The sequence below is a fragment of the Rhamphochromis longiceps genome, linkage group LG23 (genome assembly GCF_057381845.1).
Source record: "Rhamphochromis longiceps isolate RC_006_pf linkage group LG23, R_longiceps_female_GT1.1, whole genome shotgun sequence".
NCBI classification, from domain to species: domain Eukaryota; kingdom Metazoa; phylum Chordata; class Actinopteri; order Cichliformes; family Cichlidae; genus Rhamphochromis; species Rhamphochromis longiceps.
In genome coordinates, this window is record NC_140578.1 from 15,193,116 (window position 1) to 15,211,853 (window position 18,738).

General features: G+C 39.3%; 1 protein-coding gene across 2 annotated transcripts in view; it reads left to right on the forward strand.

Annotated features, from left to right (window-relative positions):
- Positions 1 to 420: 420 nt before the first annotated feature.
- Positions 421 to 18,738, forward strand: part of gng12b (guanine nucleotide binding protein (G protein), gamma 12b) — a 37,500-nt gene continuing 19,182 nt past the window's right edge. The window contains exons 1-2 of one of the 2 annotated variants that reach the window (XM_085398774.1): positions 421 to 662; positions 4,886 to 4,949. The gene's annotated coding sequence lies outside the window, so the exon portion shown is untranslated. The remainder of the gene's footprint in view (positions 663 to 4,885; positions 4,950 to 18,738) is intronic. The other variant, XM_085398775.1, reaches the window with a different exon arrangement.

Consider the following 18,738-nt stretch of genomic DNA (forward strand, 5'->3'; position numbering starts at 1 on the left):
TTTACCATATATATATATATATATATATATATATACACACATGTATACATATATATACATATATACATATATATACATATGTATATATATATAAACTTCTCTGGGTATTGACAATCAGGAGACAAAATTAAAGGGGAAAAAAAAACCTATTTCTGACTAATGAAAATATTTGTATTTTTTATTTATCAAGATTACAAAAACCAAAACAAAACCGCACTTCATACTGAAAATATATTTATGGCAAGTGCAGGATCATTTTGAAACGTGGACGTGGACACCTGGATTTCTACATTTTGAATATCTCAGGTGCAGATGTAGCACAATCAGGATCCTATGAATTACCATCTGTATAAAACACCGACAGGGGGCGCTGTTGCCTTGTCCAAAGATTAGGAAGCGGCGTGTAGTCCTGCCTAGCAGCAGCCAACAGCAGATGACTGAGCGCGTCTCCCGTCACTGCGCTTTCACCTCCACACGGCTGAATGTTTGTTTAATCCGAGCTGAAACTTTTCAGTCGACATTTTTGTCGAGTTGCGAGAGCTTCGTGTGGGATTATTTCATGGCTCGACTTTGAAACCACCACCCCCAAACAAACAAAACAACCACATAAAAAACAAAAACAAAACAAAGGAACAAACCCGGTTTTGGATCCGAGAGGCCAGGTGAGTATCAGTACAGAGATTACATAAATAATCTTTCTTCATTCTGCTGTGTCCACACTGCTGCTGCTTTTAATAAACGCCAGATGGTAGACTGTGACTTCCAGTCCATTAACCTGAGGCAACAACCAGTGTAAACACGAGGTAAGAGTATGGGAAAGAACACTTTGCAGCTTTAAATGGTTGGCAAATTTTTTTTGTGCAAATACATGGTTGGTAAACAGGTGTTTCAATCAGCGGTTAGGATTCTTTTTTTTTTTTTTCTCAAGAGGAGACATGAGTGATGTCATGGCGATATTTCTGAGAAAACATGCTGGATAAATCTCTGTGAAGGTCAGCGAATATTTGAGAGATTTACAAGTATGATGGAATATTACACTTCTTGGAAAGCCTACCTGCAGCAGGGCTTTCTTTGAATTTAACAGCGCCAGTATTACAACAGTGTGAAAACACTACAGCGTGTTGTGGGAAGTTATCATACTGTAGGTTATCAGAGCGGGGAAACTGATGCTCTTCTTTTTAAACGTTGTTCAGTAAATGTGAGTGAAGTGCTTTATTAGAGCTGCAGTAAACAGTAGATTAACATAGTCTGCCTTAAATGTTTAAACTTCTCTTTAACTCAGACGTGTTTCGGGAGGAGTTGCTGTTCTTATAGGAGTAGCAACACTTCATTATAATATCTGACGTTCCAAGCGGTGTATTTCTCAGGTGAATGTGCTCAGCTAAAATCTGAATTTAAGATGTGAAGTCGCATTCTTAAAGCCTATGCATTGCACAAACTCTTGGACTGGACTTTTAGTAATGTAGATGATAGACTGATTTATGATTAAAAAATAACTGTAGAGTTTAGCTTTTATTTAAATGTTAATAAGTGTTTAAGAGTGTTTTTAGTACTTACATTTATTTGGTATTAATCCCTTTCTGATTTCTGATCCGTTTACTCCACACAGTATCTGTTTTGTGGATAATATGAAGACCTGCACTAGTCTTTAGTCTTTTTTTCTGACTTTGAAGACTGCAGAAACAGAGTAGAAGACAAAGAATTGCATATGACTGAGTTGTGCAAAAGCTTCTGACATTTTGCAACATCCAACTGTCAGGAAAACAAACATGCCAGCAATGATAAAAGGAAGTTTGAGGCACATAATTCCCATGTATTGAATCAGTTGGAACCACTTCTGGATTCCCATCTCCAATTACTACAGAAAATTGGCAAAACTAGTCTCAGTTTACTAACCGAGCTAGTAATCTATTAACTCTCAGTTAATAGCTTTTTTTGTTTGTTTTTGTAGCTAATGAGACAGGTAATGATGATCATTTTAAATATGTATTGATCAAGATTTTTAGTACCAGGAAATCCATCTGCAGTATTCAGCAGTGTTTTAGTGTTAGTCTGTCAGACTTTTTAAATGAATAAAGGGATGCATTTGAAAATTTTGCATTTAGGGGGCATTCAGTTGAAGCTTTTTTGTTGAGCAAATGTTCGGTCCACCCCAAAGGAAAGTGCAGCATGCCAAAATCTAATATAAAAATTGAGTGTAAAACTGGCAAAGTTTTGATCAAAACAGCTGTCTTTTACACTGCATAAACAGATGCTACATATTTTTCTAAGCGCTACACGTGTTTACTTTCTTTCAGTAGTATGATGACGTTTCTGTGAGATAATTTTGGTATGGCTGTTATTATTATTGAACCTGTGAGCATGTTTGTGGAGAGCATGCAACGTAACTCTGTGTGTCCATGACAAATGATTTTCATCTTTCAGGAGAATTATCTTGTCATGGCTTCTGGCAGTCCAGCGTGACTCCACCTGAGTGCATTTGTGGTGCTGACGTGGGTATGGTCATGTTGCCTGGTTACCCCACACTTACTGGTGCAGACCTTAGCGTGGTTTAATCTCGTGAGAAGGTCCCCCCCCTACCCCCCTTCTATCCCTTGACTCAAATTCCACGCTCAGCCTCTGGGGAACTCGTCTGTGCGTCACAGCTCTGGTCACAAAGACCTTTAGAGAGAAGTTCCAGTCAACACAGCACAGTCGCCGCCGGCACCCTCGAGCTGTTAGTCCACAGCAATATGTGAAAAATGTCCTCCTGCTTTGACGTATGTCAGAGCTCTCTTAGCCTCCTCACTGGAGCGTGTCACAGTGATGAAGGTATTATACCCTCAACGAGGAGAATATGTCGCACGTAAGAGGGCTGCTTAGTGCACAAGGCATTAACTGCTTATCAGCAAGTGATGAAAGGCTTTCACAATTAGCTTTCAATGACTTTACCTCTCAAATACTTTCCATTTTTAAACCGATAGTTAGTTACATGCACCCTGTAATTACAGTGTTGACTCTCTCTGTCTTCAAACAAGATGCGGCATTTCTGAAAACTGTGTGATGGCCACCAGGCAGTGTACTGTTCTATTTAAAGTTATTAGATTAGAGAAGGGCTTTTGTTATTAATATTGTAATATTCAGACCTTCTACAATAAAACCAGTGTAGCTCTTAATCAGTTAATCAAAATCAGACCGTTGTTCACACAGCAGCTGTTTCCTCCAGATGTCATGGAGACAGTTAAAAGCATGGACATTTAACAGATATTTTAATGCAGGGAACTAGTCAGCTACAAGTTAATTGATGCAGGTATTCATCAAGCAGCAATTCATAAAGGTTCTGTAAGTGTAAGGATTCCCTTTTTTTCCAGTTTAAACCTTTATAAAAATACTTAGGATTTATGTCAATATTCGGATAAATAAATGAACAAAGATGTCACTTGGGATTGTGTATTCTTTTACTATTTGTCTACTTGGAAAGCAATTTTGAAATGAGCGCCCTATAATGTAACATTTCAGAATGAAACGCATGCACAATATTTAGGTGGTTTGATTGAACAAGATGATTGTGTAGTCAAATAAACTCTCTGTATATTTGACTATAACTGCTGTGCCACTTCAGTTCATTTATCTGTCTATAAACCATAGATGGTATGTAGAAGATGGATGTAGCCACCATGACGTCATCTGTTTTTGGGATTCCACATGTTGAAACCTCAGTCCTGGCTTTTTTCTTTGTTGGATTGTCCCTGGAGGTTGTTGTTTTATCCAAACCAACTCACGCTCTCGTCTCTTACTTCGCCTTACTTGTTGGCTTTCTTGTTGCTCCCAATATTAGCATCTTAGAACATTGCGTGTTGAAATTTTATTACTTCTGCGTTCTCATCAAAGATTCCTTTAATTTTCCAAATTATTTCCGCCGAACATCTGCTGTAAACTCCTTTAGCGGGAGCAGAAATTGCAGCCTCATTGTTGTTTTTCCCATCCTTGTGGCAGGATTAACATCTCATCTGCCGCGTCTCCCCCTGACCCGCAGAGCAACACACAGACCCTGTGTGACAGTAGCCAGGTTACTTGTTCGTGTCACCCTGTGTCTGATCTCAGTGACATTTTGGGACTTGTCATATTGCTGCAGTGGGTTATTTATAGACACGTGCTTCGTTGAGCAGTTCTACATGATGTACAGCTCAACTGACAATTGCATAAACCAACTCCAGGACTGTGTGTGTGTGCTTTGATTTGATATTGAACATGTATAACTACTGTAAATAATGACTAAATAACAGTTACACATTTAAAGTGAATCCAAGTTAATTTGTGCGTTTGAATAAATGGTACCTTCAGTATGAATGTTTGTCCCCAAAAACTCTACTACTCTGTGCAAAAACCTTTTATGTTGTATTTAATTGTTGCATTTGTTTCAGTTAAGAATATTATTTATATGTTAATGCTTATATACCAACTCTTCCGAGTATTGCTCAGGCTTGAAGAATGTGTAAGATGAATTACTACTGTGGAAAGAAAATAATAAACAGTGGAAAGTACTAAAAATATTTGAGGATATCTGTTCCTTACTTTAAACCACCAAGTCCTGCCTCTTCTCTGTTGTTGGGACAAACTGCCCAGACACAAAGTTCTCTGACTAAAGGACTGGCCATCTAACTGGTCTCACTGGAATGTGGTAATGAATGCAAGTAGAGCAGTGGGTTGGGTATACCCCACCCACCACTGCTTCACATTTTGTCCTAAATGATGTGGAAACTAGTGTCAGAGGGCTAGCATTCATTAATTACACCGTGGGAGCTCACAGCTCTTTGTTTGGCCTCATCTGGAAGAAATGGTAAACATGAATCCACGATTGGCTAATTTTTTGAAAAATAATATTTTCTTTGCTTTTTCTTTCCAGATTTATGCTGCCCACTCAGACAGAAACACCAAGTACATGCTCCCTGAGAACATTTCGCACACAGGTCTGTGTCCTTGTTTATAGGCTGCCTCCCATCTTTAAAACAACTATCGCCACCAGCCATTTCTGTAATTGCAAGGTGGCTCAGGTTGCAAACATTGTTTCACCAGCCTATTCATTATTAATTAGGCACAGCCTGTTTGAGTATTTCATATCTTCAGACTTAAGGACCATCTGTGAGGTGCTGCCCTCTTGTGTTTAGAAAGAGTCTACACTGTATCTTCTTATTCTTAAATCATAGGGGATTGCTCTTTAGGATTATGACTTGGGTCCTACATTTACAAAAAGGCATCACAGGTGTGGAATTTGTAAGATACAAATACATGCTACTGATTACATTACTGGTAATGTATGCTTCAAACACAGTGAAACATAACATTTATAATTTGTTTCACTTAACTGTATGAAATTGGATCTTACTCACCCCTGCCCCTGTTTTCAAGCATCCAACTTTATACTTGATAACCCCTTTAATATGAATTTACTGTGAGGGCCTTAAATGGCCTATTTTCTGAGTGGTTCTTCATTTAATATTAGAGGGGAAAAATGTGAAACATTACTAGATTCAGGCCAGAAAGAAGAAAGGAAGAAAAGCCTGTACACGTTTTGGCTCCAAATGATATCAGTACTTAAAACATTTCTACAAAATCATGATTTAGATCCAAAGAATCTTCTCTAACTAGAAATAGAAGCTGTTTTGATAGCATTAATGAATTAATTTCTCTAAATAATTACCTATGATTAGGTGCATTGGATACTTACTTGAACTAATGTTTGTTATTTTCTTGGTCAGGAAAATATGCACCTAAATATAATAAAAATGTCTTGGCTAATAACTCAGTTAAAAGTATATTACACATAATAAAAGTCTCAGGTTTGCCAATCAATACACATGTACTAATAAGGAAACAATCTGTTCTTTGTTACTTGTATCTGTTTTAATTAAGAGATCTGCTGCTAACACAATATCAATCTAGGAAATGAAAGAAAAAGCTAGTTTCAGATTAGTTTCTCTGTGGATACCTTCTTACAGATAGTTGTATGACTCAATTCTACAAATTTCCCCCACATGGTGGCAGTATTATACAGTCTATAGGTTTGTCCTTATGTTAGGCGTGAGATAACCCTTTCATTGCTGCAGCATATTGAAGGTCTGTTAAATTAATAACTGATGTAGAAACCGCTTTGTTTTTCCTTTTTCGCTTATGCCATTGAAACACTGAGAATCTGAAATGTCCCACACTGGGACCTCCATAAGCATGCACATCTGCTCATTTGTTGCAGCTGTGTTGGGACTCTTGTGTGTGAATACTCATGTGTTGTGCAGAGTGACCCTGTTAAGAACTTTGCATTTGTTAATAACGTGTAGGTTTTTTATTTTATTTTATTTTTTTACATGTTTGTGTAGGGGTACAACACAAACCTTTTGCCTTTTATAGGAACCTGTGGGTGTATAGTGAAATTTATGGTGTGTGTAATGTAAACTACTGTGCAATTTGTGGGGGCAGCCCCTCAGGAAATAAAAGCTTTAAATCAGTTGTAGGTCCAAAGTAAGTACTTTGAAAAATATGCATTCACCTGAATTTAAATCAAACAGCAAGTGAAAAAAGGTGACCCAGTCTACATGCAGGTGTTAAACAAAGGCTCTTTTTGCCTGTGTGCAGGTGTGTTATTAATTGGCTGCAGGGCCTCTGTCTATAGTCTTTCCACTGTGCTAACAGAAACCTTGTGGGGCAATGTCTTGCATTTGGTGGGACTATCTTGGTTCCTCAATAACTGCTTCAATTTCTAACACCTTTTTTTTTCTTACTGAGCAGGTTTAATGTGAGATCTTAACTGAACACAGCAGTTTACTGTGCAAGCGTCAGGATGCATGAAAATTGGGGCTTGGCATTTTTTGATTGACAGTGTGTGTGTTTTTATATGTGTAGGAGGTTTTTTCACATTTACTTAATTATTTCTGCACCCACGGGAGATCCCAGGCCTCTTCAGTCATGTCCTCCATCCTGTTTCGTAAGCGCCTGCTCATATATGGGCATCTTCCTTCCTTCCTTCTCCTCTGTTGCACTGTCTACTTCCTGAACAACAACCCCACCCCTCCCTTCGAATTTCCCTCTCACCCCACAATCACTTACTGTACACGCAAACATGCACGCACACTCCTACTCATGCCGGTTAGCAATGGGCTGAGGCAGGAGTGGCCGGCCCCTCTGCAGGAAGTAGTTTGCTCACCAGTTCTCATGCCGGGTAGCACTTATTTTGTACTTTGCTTTGCGAAGTTTTTTTTCCTCTCATGTCGCACATTCCATGCTTCAAGTTGTTTCTTGGAAAACGTATTTGAAGTGTATGGGAAGTGAATGCGTTCGATAGCATTTCTTTTTCATCTGGACTTTCTTTTGCACTGGTCCCGTGTTCCCAGAAACTGCAGTGAAACAGAGATTTAAGTTCTAGTATTATTTATGTACCTCTAACATGGACTGGCGTTCACTGGGTGGCCTTTGATTGCCCCGAAGGCTTGCAGATGCCACTTGAGATTAGCTCTTCTATCTGCAGAACTATAATGTAGACACATGTTGGCTTTGAAGTAGGACAAACAGATTCATCAAGTTTGCAAGTCAAAGAACATAAAGTCTCAGAAGTGTGCAGCTGGGGCTACTTCAGCCACTGATTCTACTTGCTCCTTGTTTACCTGTAAAACCCTTTTCAGTGGGAACCATATGCATTAGACTAATACTATAAATCTACTATGTAGTTTATTGTTAGCACAGGAACCTTCTCCATGGCATGCTTTGTGAGAATAAAACAGAACGTCCAGTCTACCCATCATTATGTAGACATAAAGCCACAAATGAATTATTGCTACAGTTTCAGATGTGTAATTACAATGCCGCCCTCTTGTTGCTCCCGATGAAATATCAGCTTAGTCAACAACTAGGTCACTGCATATCCAGTTTCCATCAATAGAATTTTCATGCAACTGCCATGAAGTTTTGCGCACGCATGCATGGTTCAAGAACTGAATACATTCTCCAGTCTGCAACAACAGAGTTGTTTTCTAAAGATGAACTGAAAGATGATCCACTGCCATTTCCTTATAGAAAAAATAATTGTAAATAATGGTTAACATGGTAAACATGATCCGTTTCAACATTAGCATTATGTGGGTAGGTTAGCAAGATTTTTGTAATTACCCCAGTTGTGGACTGTGTACATCCTCATGGAGGTACTAACACGGCAATAGGCAGTTAAGCTGTGTCCACACAGGAAGCGTTCAGTTGTCCCTGTACTGCATATCTGATGATGTAGTAATGATCTTCATTAATCAATGCATGCAGCTGTCTGCACAGGCTCCATGCATTGTTTAGCTCCATTTCTGTCCTTGGTACACATAAATGCAACTAAAGGCATATTTTTATCCTGCAAACCTGCATTTTTGTTTTGTTTTGTTTTTTGAGCATGCAACTATAGTACCTGTCCACTCCAGCTATAGTTCATACAAAGCATGGGTGACTTTCCCTTGTAGAGACAAAGCAGCAGCTGCTTGTTTTCATATGTATCTGTCATTGTACATGCTATTGTATAGAAGGCATTAGAAAGTGCTTCTGCATAGCAACAAATGTGCCCCATTTAAAAAAACAAACAAACAAAAAAAAAACCCCCAACGCTCTAATCATGGTTTCAGGGCCCTGACAATAAACAGTGCACACAGGCTGCTTTATCTGTTCGTGTGCTGTGGTGTCCACTTTGAGACGCTCCTGTGCCACATGTCTGCCAGACGAGAATTCCAGCCACCCTGATCTTTGCTGCGGAAGCCGTTCAGGGAGTGTTGGCGTCCAGTTAACAAACATAAGGGTTTGGCAGTTAAGAGAGGGAGGCCAAGCAGCCGTCGGGATGTCATCCTGCCCAGAAACTCTGCCTAGCCACTGGTTGCATGCCTGGGATTCTTTTGTACAAGCTGCTCTTTCCTGCTTTGATTTTTTTTTTTTCCTAAAACATTTTCCTCTACCAGACAGTGGCACAGCGAAATATTTTCCAGTCCAGAAATAAGTTGCTTTTAATTGCATTGCCTTACAAGTATACACTTGGTGGTCTGCGCTGCTGTAAAAATGTGCCTTTGATTGACATTCATTAGAGATGAAACAGGGTGGTATGCAGCTCAGCACTGCAGCCACGTTCCAATGCAGTTGCACTGTTCTCAAAACAAACCGCTCCAACTGGTGCGCACATACTTTCCCTGTGAGATCCTGGTCGGTGCTTTGAATGAATGCAGCATTATAATACTCCAAAATGCATGACTGAAAAAGGCTCAGCCACCATCTGAACTCTCTGCACTGGACCGGGTTTGACTGTCATATCATGTAGGTCATGTAGGCAGACTGAGGTAATCTTTTGGGAAGTTAAATTGCTTATTTTGGATAATAAGCAGGTCGCTATTGCATGAAACTACAGATTTCTGCACTTTTGAAATCGCAGACCTGTCTAGGTCTTTGTAACCTAATGACAGCATAAATGCTCTTACTGATGTAAATGCTTAATTGCCAAGAGATTATATATTGAAAAGCGCTCTGTTTAGCTTTCATTGTTAAAATCGAAGCAGCTGTGATTCACTTCTCAACAGTGACACAGCAGGTCAGAACATGTGGCAGACAAACTGACATTGAAGTTTTGAAGTTGCTGAAGATGCTGAGAGTGAAATGCAAGTCAGTAATGAAATTATTCAAATTTGGTGTTCAAAAGTTGCTTTAACCTTACTAAATGTATGAAGAGTGAAAAAAGAAAGAATGAAGTGATAAAGTAATTAATTTTTAAATGCAAAAGGTCAACCTCACTTTATAATATTCTGCAAAAATGATTTTCTGTCCGTTGTGCATTGTTTAGGAACTAGAGGGGAAAATGTGAACTGCAGCTTGACTGGTTGGTGGCGGCAGTAAATCCTGTTTATTTGGTGTTTTAACTGTCATGACTGGAAATGAGCAGTATCACTGACTGATCTATTGCTCAGCATGCTTCTGACATGAGCCATGATGCATGACTACAACACAAAACCTACACTACATTGTAAAACCTTGTTAAAGCTGCAGTGCATGGAAATCTGAAGTCTTATAATCCCTCCCTTCAATGCTTTCTCTTTGGAAAGACGTACTACAGACTTCATTGTTTCTGTCTTGGAGATGAAGGCAGGAGGGGTTGCAGAATTCTTCTTATATCTTACAGAACTGGAATGACAATATTAATGGTTATTATGAGATTACTGCACAATGACGCCATGTTTAACCTCCTAGGACCTGCCGTCCACATATGTGGACATCACATTTCGGGGTATTTCGACCAAAATACTCAATGTTGCTCTACAACGGCCTGATATCCACTTATGAGGACATTATACTGCTGCTGTTCTATCGAAATTTTAAACGAATATCCTCATGTGGCTCTTATTTTTAAAAAAACAAAACAAAATTAAGGTAAAAAAAAATCAGGTAATTCTTTGTTTTTACATTCATCGGGCCCCAATATGCCCAAATATCAAAGAGAAATTAAAAATGCATGTCGTGGAAGAGTTCGGGTCTTAGGAGGTTAATGGTAGAGCCAGTTAATGTGAAAGTGAGAACTGATTTGCCTTGTAGACTCTGAAGGTCTCTCTGTCCTTTGCCCAGTCAAAGATATGTGCCCTAACTAGTAAAGACATGCTTTTATTTTCATTTTAGCTGTAACTATGTTATTAATGTAGCTGGCAAACATCTGGTGTCTATAACAAAACAACTTTTGTAAGTTGATAGAAAACAAAAACAGAGCTGAAAGAGTAACTCGCATACAAACTTAAAAAGGTATAAAATATGATTATTATTTTTAATTTCTTTTTCAGGAAATCTGTTGAACAAGTGTATTTGCTTAACTGCGCTTTATAATTGCTCCTGTAAAATACATTTAAAATATTTATGATTGAAAGTGTGACTGTTTAAGGTGACACATTATAAATGGACAAGTTAAAGACAAATGCTTAACTAAATAAACTAATGTACTTTCAAATAGTAATTTTGTTCTTCTTCTTCTTATTATTATTTGGGTTCAGTCAAAATGTCCACTGAGATTGCAGTTGCATTCAGACCAGTTAAACTTGAATTTCCGTGAAAACTAAATCCTCAGTGATGTGCTGTATAGGTTTTTGTCATCCTGAAACTTTCCCAAATGTACTTTGCCTCCTTGTGCAGAGATGGGCAAGGTGGATGTTTCGAATTCTTTCTCAGTTAATAATACCTGTTTCATTGCTCTCAACTCAGTGTATGCAAACTCTCTGGTAATAACGTGTTAGTCCAAAGGGCAGATTAGTAATGGGTTAGGACTGCAGGTTTACAATCAGGTGTCACGAGACATAAGCTGCAAGCGCTTGTGTAGTGTCCCTATTAGGACACTTTTGCACGGTGTCCACCCTATCTGCTCTTACGTCTGCAGCCTTGTCTTCTGCCTCTCCCACGGCTGTTCATTGTGTGCTCACTCAGCTCTGGGGTGCTCTAGAGTTCACCGGAGGGAGAAGAAGAGGGAGGTGGGAGAGTTGTTAGTGTGAGGTCAGAAGGCTGTGTTTTTCTTTCCCATCCCTAGCCTCTTTTTATGCCTCTCTGTCCTTTGTTCGTCATGATAAGCAGTCAGGTGGCAGCAGAAGTAGTCTCCCTGTCAGCCACTATCACTTAACACCACCTTCTCTCACTAGTGGGCATGTTTGATTACATCATGCGATTATATCAACTTCTCTACAAAAACCACAGGAAGCTCTCATTTGACTAAAAACCAGACTCTCATTTTATTTGTGCAGACAGTATTATATTTACAGGTTGTAATCTGCCATGCAACGTGGTATGCCATACCAGAATAAATTTTTTGGTTGCCTCAAAATCTAGCATGCACCCAATGCATGTTAGAGTCACTGATTATTGACAACAAATTTTTTTCCAGTTTATGAAAAACCAGAACATCAGCTTAGCATAATAAAGAGAAGAGTTTTTCAAACTTCAAGTGTTTGTTTTAGATTTCAAAAACACCCATAAAAGATGTAAGCTGCTAAACTTGTTTGTGTTTGATATTGGTATGGAGATACAGTTACTGTATGTGTAAATATGTGTTAAACTTAGCAGGTCTTCAGGTCCAGCTTTCGAAGCTCAGCTTGCTCTGTAAGTCATGCCATGTAGTCAAACAATGTAATGCAATAAATATGTGCAGTCTAACTGTCTAATTATCGCATAAATTTGTTAATAAAAACTATATATATTTTTTAAATGGCTCATTAAACAATCCACACTTGCATAGTTAAATTAAAACATTTAATCGATTTGTGTTTACATTGCTCCCATCACTCAAATGTGACCTGTGAGTGCATCAGGTTTTGTTCCATTGGCCACTTTTGATGTAGGATGGACTACAGATTCTATGTTTCTGACTCAGATCTGTCTTGCTTGAGTCTGATTCCGTCACAGACACGACATATATTTCGGGAAGGGAAGTGCTGTTTCTCAGATGCTTATGAAACATTCTGTGTTGCATCTTGTGCAATTGCATTCTTTGAATCGGCTGAGAAATTGCTACCTTAAGAGCATAGAGTTACTGACGGTTTCCCATTGAGATCCACCTGATCCGGTTCATGATGCCCACTTTGAAAACGCCTCATGATGTGAAGTCTAGAACAAAGTAACCAATAGATGATGCTACAGTGGCTATGTTCATGTACAGTTCTTGCTTAAAAAATTCACACAGTATTTGAAGTATGTTGAAAGAATATATTTAAATGTAGTTTAACATTTACTGACAATCTGGATAAGTACTTCAGACACATAGATTTAGCTTTATGTAGGAGGTGTGATAGTGGAGTCATCAAAAGAAGCGGGGTGGCACTGCGCCTGCACATGTATAGGGCTCAGACTTTAGTGCTACACCACTGATAACACCAAAACTTTGAGTCTGCAAAGTCTATGTGCTGAAATCAAGCACATTTAGAGTGCTTAACTTATTTTAGTTGTAGATCAGTTATCATCCCTGCTTTTTTAAATTGCAGGATGGAGTTCTTACATGAAGATAAACTGGGTCTCATTGAAATGTCCTGACAAACCTCAGGAGGAAGGGGTCATTTTGACCTTGGTAGCAATTGCGAGCACAGCAGCTGATCAAATGAATGAATGTGTTTGCTGATGTCAGTTACAGAATAATCATCTTTTCTTTTTTTTTAAAAGTGAAAGTGACTAAAATTTAAAAGCAACAAATCATTAAAGAAATAACATTTAAAAAAAAATGAGTAGTAGCTTCAGATAAACTTCCCTTTTTAATCCTGGGTAATTGGAGCAACTTTCCACTGACCTGCTTTGCATTGCAGTGGAAAAGAGTAGAAAGGAGAGTAATATCTGAAAAGATGGACACAAAAATCATCTATAAAAGTAATGGACTGCATTGTCTTTGCAGGAGTCTTTTGCACCCTCCACAATATAAATAAAAAATATACTAGATTAGATTTTTACCATCATTAGACTCAGAATTAGACTCAGGATGCTCATAATTTCCTACACGTTCTTACCCTTTTAATCGCATGCTTTCTTTGCAGAAAATGTGCACTGAGCATTGATAAAATGTATGCTAATGAGTTGCCACAAAATGTGGTTTCTTATTTTGCACTTTTTTTTTAATGGTTGAGTGAAGTGTGAAGTACTGCCTGCTATTAAATGTTCTCAAAATTTTATTTTATAATAGAATGTATATAAAATGTTTAAACCTGCCACCCAGTAGTAAAGGTATAGTGAGTTAGCCTTCCTCTCTGGCAGAACCAGTAAAGAAAGAACAACCTTTGCATGCATGTAAGCTAATAAGTGTATGTGTGATGGTTAGGCATGCTGAGTGTGGGGAAGTGGGGAAAAGGTGAGAGCACTGTGTGTTGGTAACCTTGGAGGAATGGCATGGAAGTGTCAGCTGAAATCAAATCAAATCAAATCACTTTTTATTGTCACATCACATGTGCAGGCACACTGGCACAGCACATGCGAGTGAAATTCTTGTGTGCGAGCCCCACAAGCAACAGAGATGTGCAAACACAACAACACAAACGAGCAAAATACAAGAATGGCCAACCTGAAACTAATAAATATATGTACAATATATAATAGTGTATGCATTTCTGGATGTGTATACTAAATATTTTCCTACGTGTGTGTGTGTGTGTGTGTGTGTGTGTGTGTGTGTGTGTGTGTGTGTGTGTGTGTGTATACACATTTTTACAAATTAAATAGTAAAAAAAATGTGAATGTGGCTGAATGTGTAATGGTGATACAAGGGAGGACGACCTGCTGACGTTTATCCTTGAGCAACAGAGCATGTAAAAAAAAAAAAAAAAAAAGTTGTAGATTACTTGGTTTGACATGTTATTCAACTGTTCATTCACACCCCTGTCTGTGTTCAGTATTGCTGTTTTTGAAGCTAAATGTGAAGCGTCTTGTGATGTGATGCTGCAGTTTAATGTGGACTGAGAGGAATTTCCTTCTCCCTGTTTATTTTCCCACAAAGTAGGGAGTAAAACGGGTTGGTCTTCTTGCAGAGAAAGAACCCTTTGGAGCTAAATGCATCCATTTCTGTTCATGAATAACAGGGTGGTGCAGTTGGTTAGAAGTGTAAATGCTGGATTATTTAAACAATGAGAGCTGTGACTTGTACGTTGGGTGCCATGTGAGAGCTAAAGGTGGTGCGAGACTGAGGGGTTGTGGGTTTACTGAATTCCTATCTGGTGAGCGGTGCATTGGTTTCTGTCTAGACAAAGCTCAGTTGTCGGGGAGACCCATGCAGATCCAGGACTGCCCCAGGCTCCAGGAAGTATTGGTGGGAGAGAGTAGGCTGTTATTTTTTTTTCCTCCATCCTGCTCACTTTTCTTTCCTTTGGGGATTTCAGCAAATGCAGCCTATTGCTGAGAGTGGGTTTTTTTTTTGTTTTGTTGGTGGTGGTGGGAGTTTTTCTCCCATGATCGGGTGGAGACAGCTTGGTGCATGTGTGCAGTGATATCAGTGGCATAAAAATCCCACTGCTTTCATGTCTCACACTCACCAGGAAATAACATCCTGAATACTCACATTTACAGATGCATACACACTCAGCCACTTTGTGTAGGGCCCATCACAGTTGGATCACAGTTAGAACATTTTTACAAGTAAAACGGGTCTTTAGCTTTCTGATTATGGACGTCCTTTGTGTGGCTCAATTGTCTCTGAGTGGCTGTTTGCAGCAAGATAAGTCAAAGACGATGACTGTCAGTGAGCAGACAGAACTAACTAAGGGTTCATTAACTCTTACACTCAGCCATGCCTTGAGGGCTCTTTCCTGGAGCCAAGACAGATTCTTGTCTGGAGGATTTAGGGTTGACAGCAGACTTATTAACCATTTCCAAAATCTAAGTGACGATAATAAAGTCTGGATAAACACAGAAATATCCCTGCAGACGCCCCGTCCCCTTCAATCTGGATGTCTGGCTTGTCTGGAGTAGGGCGCTAGTAACGTGGTGTCAGGGAGGATTGGGCGATTATATTAAAATGTTAAACTTTTCACTACTGTCAAACAAAGATACTGAATACATTTCTTTGCACTACTTGGGATCAGTAGATAGTTGCCTTCTAACTTTAAAATGAACAAATAGGTGGTAAAAAATGTGAGTGCACACTCTATAACATGTCTTTGTGATGACTCGGAGTTTGTCACTAATTTTGAAGTGGAAACTCATGTGTGCTATTTCAGGAAAGTTCATCATTTCAGATGCTAGTAACAAGACTCAAATGATCGTTTAGTTCACATATTGCAAGCGTAACCCCCGCGAAAGCTTGTGCATTATTGTCTTCAAATACATTTACTGTATGCTGCTTAAAGCATATGTTGGCTATAAACTACATTTCCCACAATGCATTTTGATTGTTTGAACATCGCTTTAAACAATCGGGGGCAAGCGGGAGAACATCTAGCTTAATGTGATGTACCGCCAGATCTGTTGTTTGAATATAGACAACAGAAACATCAGAATCTCAGTTAAAAGCTCATAAAACCATTTCAACAACCACCAAAAAGCTAAATCGGCAAACAATTAACGAACAGGTGCGGGAAGCCAACATCTCCCAGATTCCAAAACTACAGATTTTGTCACTCTCCAACCAAAATTCACTGAACCAGCAGCAAAAGGAGACGACTACTTTACACCTTACGTTTGAAAAACATTGTAATGAATTCCCACTTACTTTGGCTGTCTTCCCTCACAGCTTTCGCTCAGTGTACTTTGAGACCAGTTTCCCATCAAAAATCTCTATTTTCTGCCTTATTTGCTTGCTCATTACGCATCAGTTTATCATTGTGTACAGTGTTGTTGGCCTCCTTTTTTTCCTCCAAAAAATGACATCTGACAAGAGAGCCTAATTTCTGCTATTCAGTACTAAAGAGATTTCAACTTTCTGACAGATTTCTTTTCTTTGTCGCAGCAACTTTTTCTTTAAGATGTAGAAAACAGTCCAATATGTGGCTTCAGAAAGGGGAGTTTCACTTCTCCGGCCCGCTTAAGATCAAAGTGGGCTGTAGGTGGCTCGCAATGTAAAATGAGTTTGACATCCCTGATTTAGATGGAAAACTTTTTTAAGTTAGCCATCAAACAACTGTTGATGGATTGCAGTCAAAGTGGGTGGATGAAAAAATCAACAAGTTTTTAAAGTGTTGTTTCAAAGCTCTTTTTATTACACATGTTCAAAGTGAGTTTTGCAACAGGTTTGCATGATAACCCCCACCCACATTAATTTCCATATTAATAGCAACAGCTGCTGGCTGGCATGTTGTCTTGCATCTGGCCGTCCAGATTTAGCTTCAGACATGGTGGGGTAGTTCCTTTTTTGTCCGTCTGTTGCTCTTCTGTATTTGTCAAATAAAGGCAATATCTCCCAAAGCCAAATCTAATTTCTTTGGAAAATAATCAAAGCAGAGGGAGGAGGAAACTGAATACAGCATGATAAAGTGTAGTAGAAGAGAGCAGCACCTGGTTTGGGGCTTTTTAGCTGCTTGTCTTTCACTAAATTCCAAGTACATAAAAGACAAGTTGCCAGAACTTCAAAGAGCATTCTAATCTATAGATGTCATTCACTGTACCTCTCCACAGGGTGTGTATGAAAAAGACCAAGATGAACTTATATCTCAGGGAATCAGAAGCACATTAGTCAAAGCTTTGAACTTTTAAACGGCTGCGCCTGTCTGCAGGCTGTGTGACCGAACATGCACACGCTCTCAAAAGAAACCTGTTTTTCCGCACATGGGGCCCAGGTGGGAAGAAAGGACAGGCAGACGGAAACTGGAGTGAAAATCTGTTGTCCTAAATCTGACCTCACCCTTGGTTTTAGAAAAAAAAAAAAGAAAAAAAATCTGCATGCCAGTAGTTCAGGAAATGGATGTAAAGTAAAGTGAGAAGCTCAGAGAGAAACTTGCAGCCTGTGACTCAGCGGCTCGGAACCCCGATCTCCTTTTTAATCTGCAGCGCAAACACCGACACCTTCTGTGATTCTTTTCATGTCTGCTGACTTCACACAGTTAGGTGTTCAAAGCTTTTTGGACAGCACCGCCGACGCCTTTAAAGTCTGTCACCATCAAAGCTTGTAATCGATGATGCTCATGCACACATTGAAATGTTATAGCATTAGTCATACAGTTTGCCTCCTCCAACACTCAGAAGAGACGCTGTGTGTTTGTCTCTCTTTGGGAGGCCTCTGTCTCTTTCCTCTGCACGCCTGACTGGGCAGTCTGGTTCCCTGATAACATCAGGCTGTCTGAGATTAGTGCTCATGAGGGCGCAGTTAAACTTGTAAAAGCTCACAACTCCTGTCCCAGTTGCCTCTGCTGTGAACAATGCAAAAATAGCTGTTGTGAGTGTGGCACAATACTGATAGCCTGTCTGCATTGTCACTGTGCCTCTCAAATGAGCCTAAGCCTCAGAGCTTATTGTAGAGGCTGCCACAGATCCTGGCCCAGGAGTAGACTGTGGAGCCTGCCGGGGTTGTCTCAGTGTAAGGGACAGATAACAGAGGTGCTCTGTGTCCCACGGAGCAACACTTTTGTAACTGCAGCTGATAACTAATCATACAGGACATGGTTAGTAGCCTGCCTTTAGTTGGGCAAAACAATGAATAACACCTTTGTATGCAATAGATAGGAGTTAATGAAGCATTTGTTCTTTATTGAAGCAATTAAGTATTATAAATAGTGATATATTGCAGCAGAGTATTGAAATTACATAGTCCATCCAAAGCTGTAGTTGCTCCCCTTTGGCTTGTAACATTGCACAGAGATCTGCCTGACCAAACACTCTTAATGGCTTACTGACATATTATCATATGTGTGCTGAATCCTTCAGATCATCAAAGAATTTGTAATGTTAGACATACACAGTCCGAGTAAAGACAAAATGAAGATTTGAAATGAAAATATGATTTATTAAAAGCCAAAAAATATCCAAACCTGGTCCTTTGCGAAGAAGTAATTACCCCCTAGACGTAATAACTGGTAGCGCCACCCTTTGTGTAGCCGGTCTGGCCTTAAACTCTTATTGCCGTTAGTTCTCTGCGTTGTGTTGTGCGAATGACCAGAGGAGTCAGCTCTCACTTTGCCAGCTGGGTGGATTTATTCTCCCAGAACTGTTTAAAATAAAAACAAAACAGTACAGCAACTTCACTTTACTGGACTTCTGCATGAACACCTCTCCTCAGCGGGGCCTCTAGGCGACTGAGGTGCAACATTACAACAAATCCAATTACCAAAT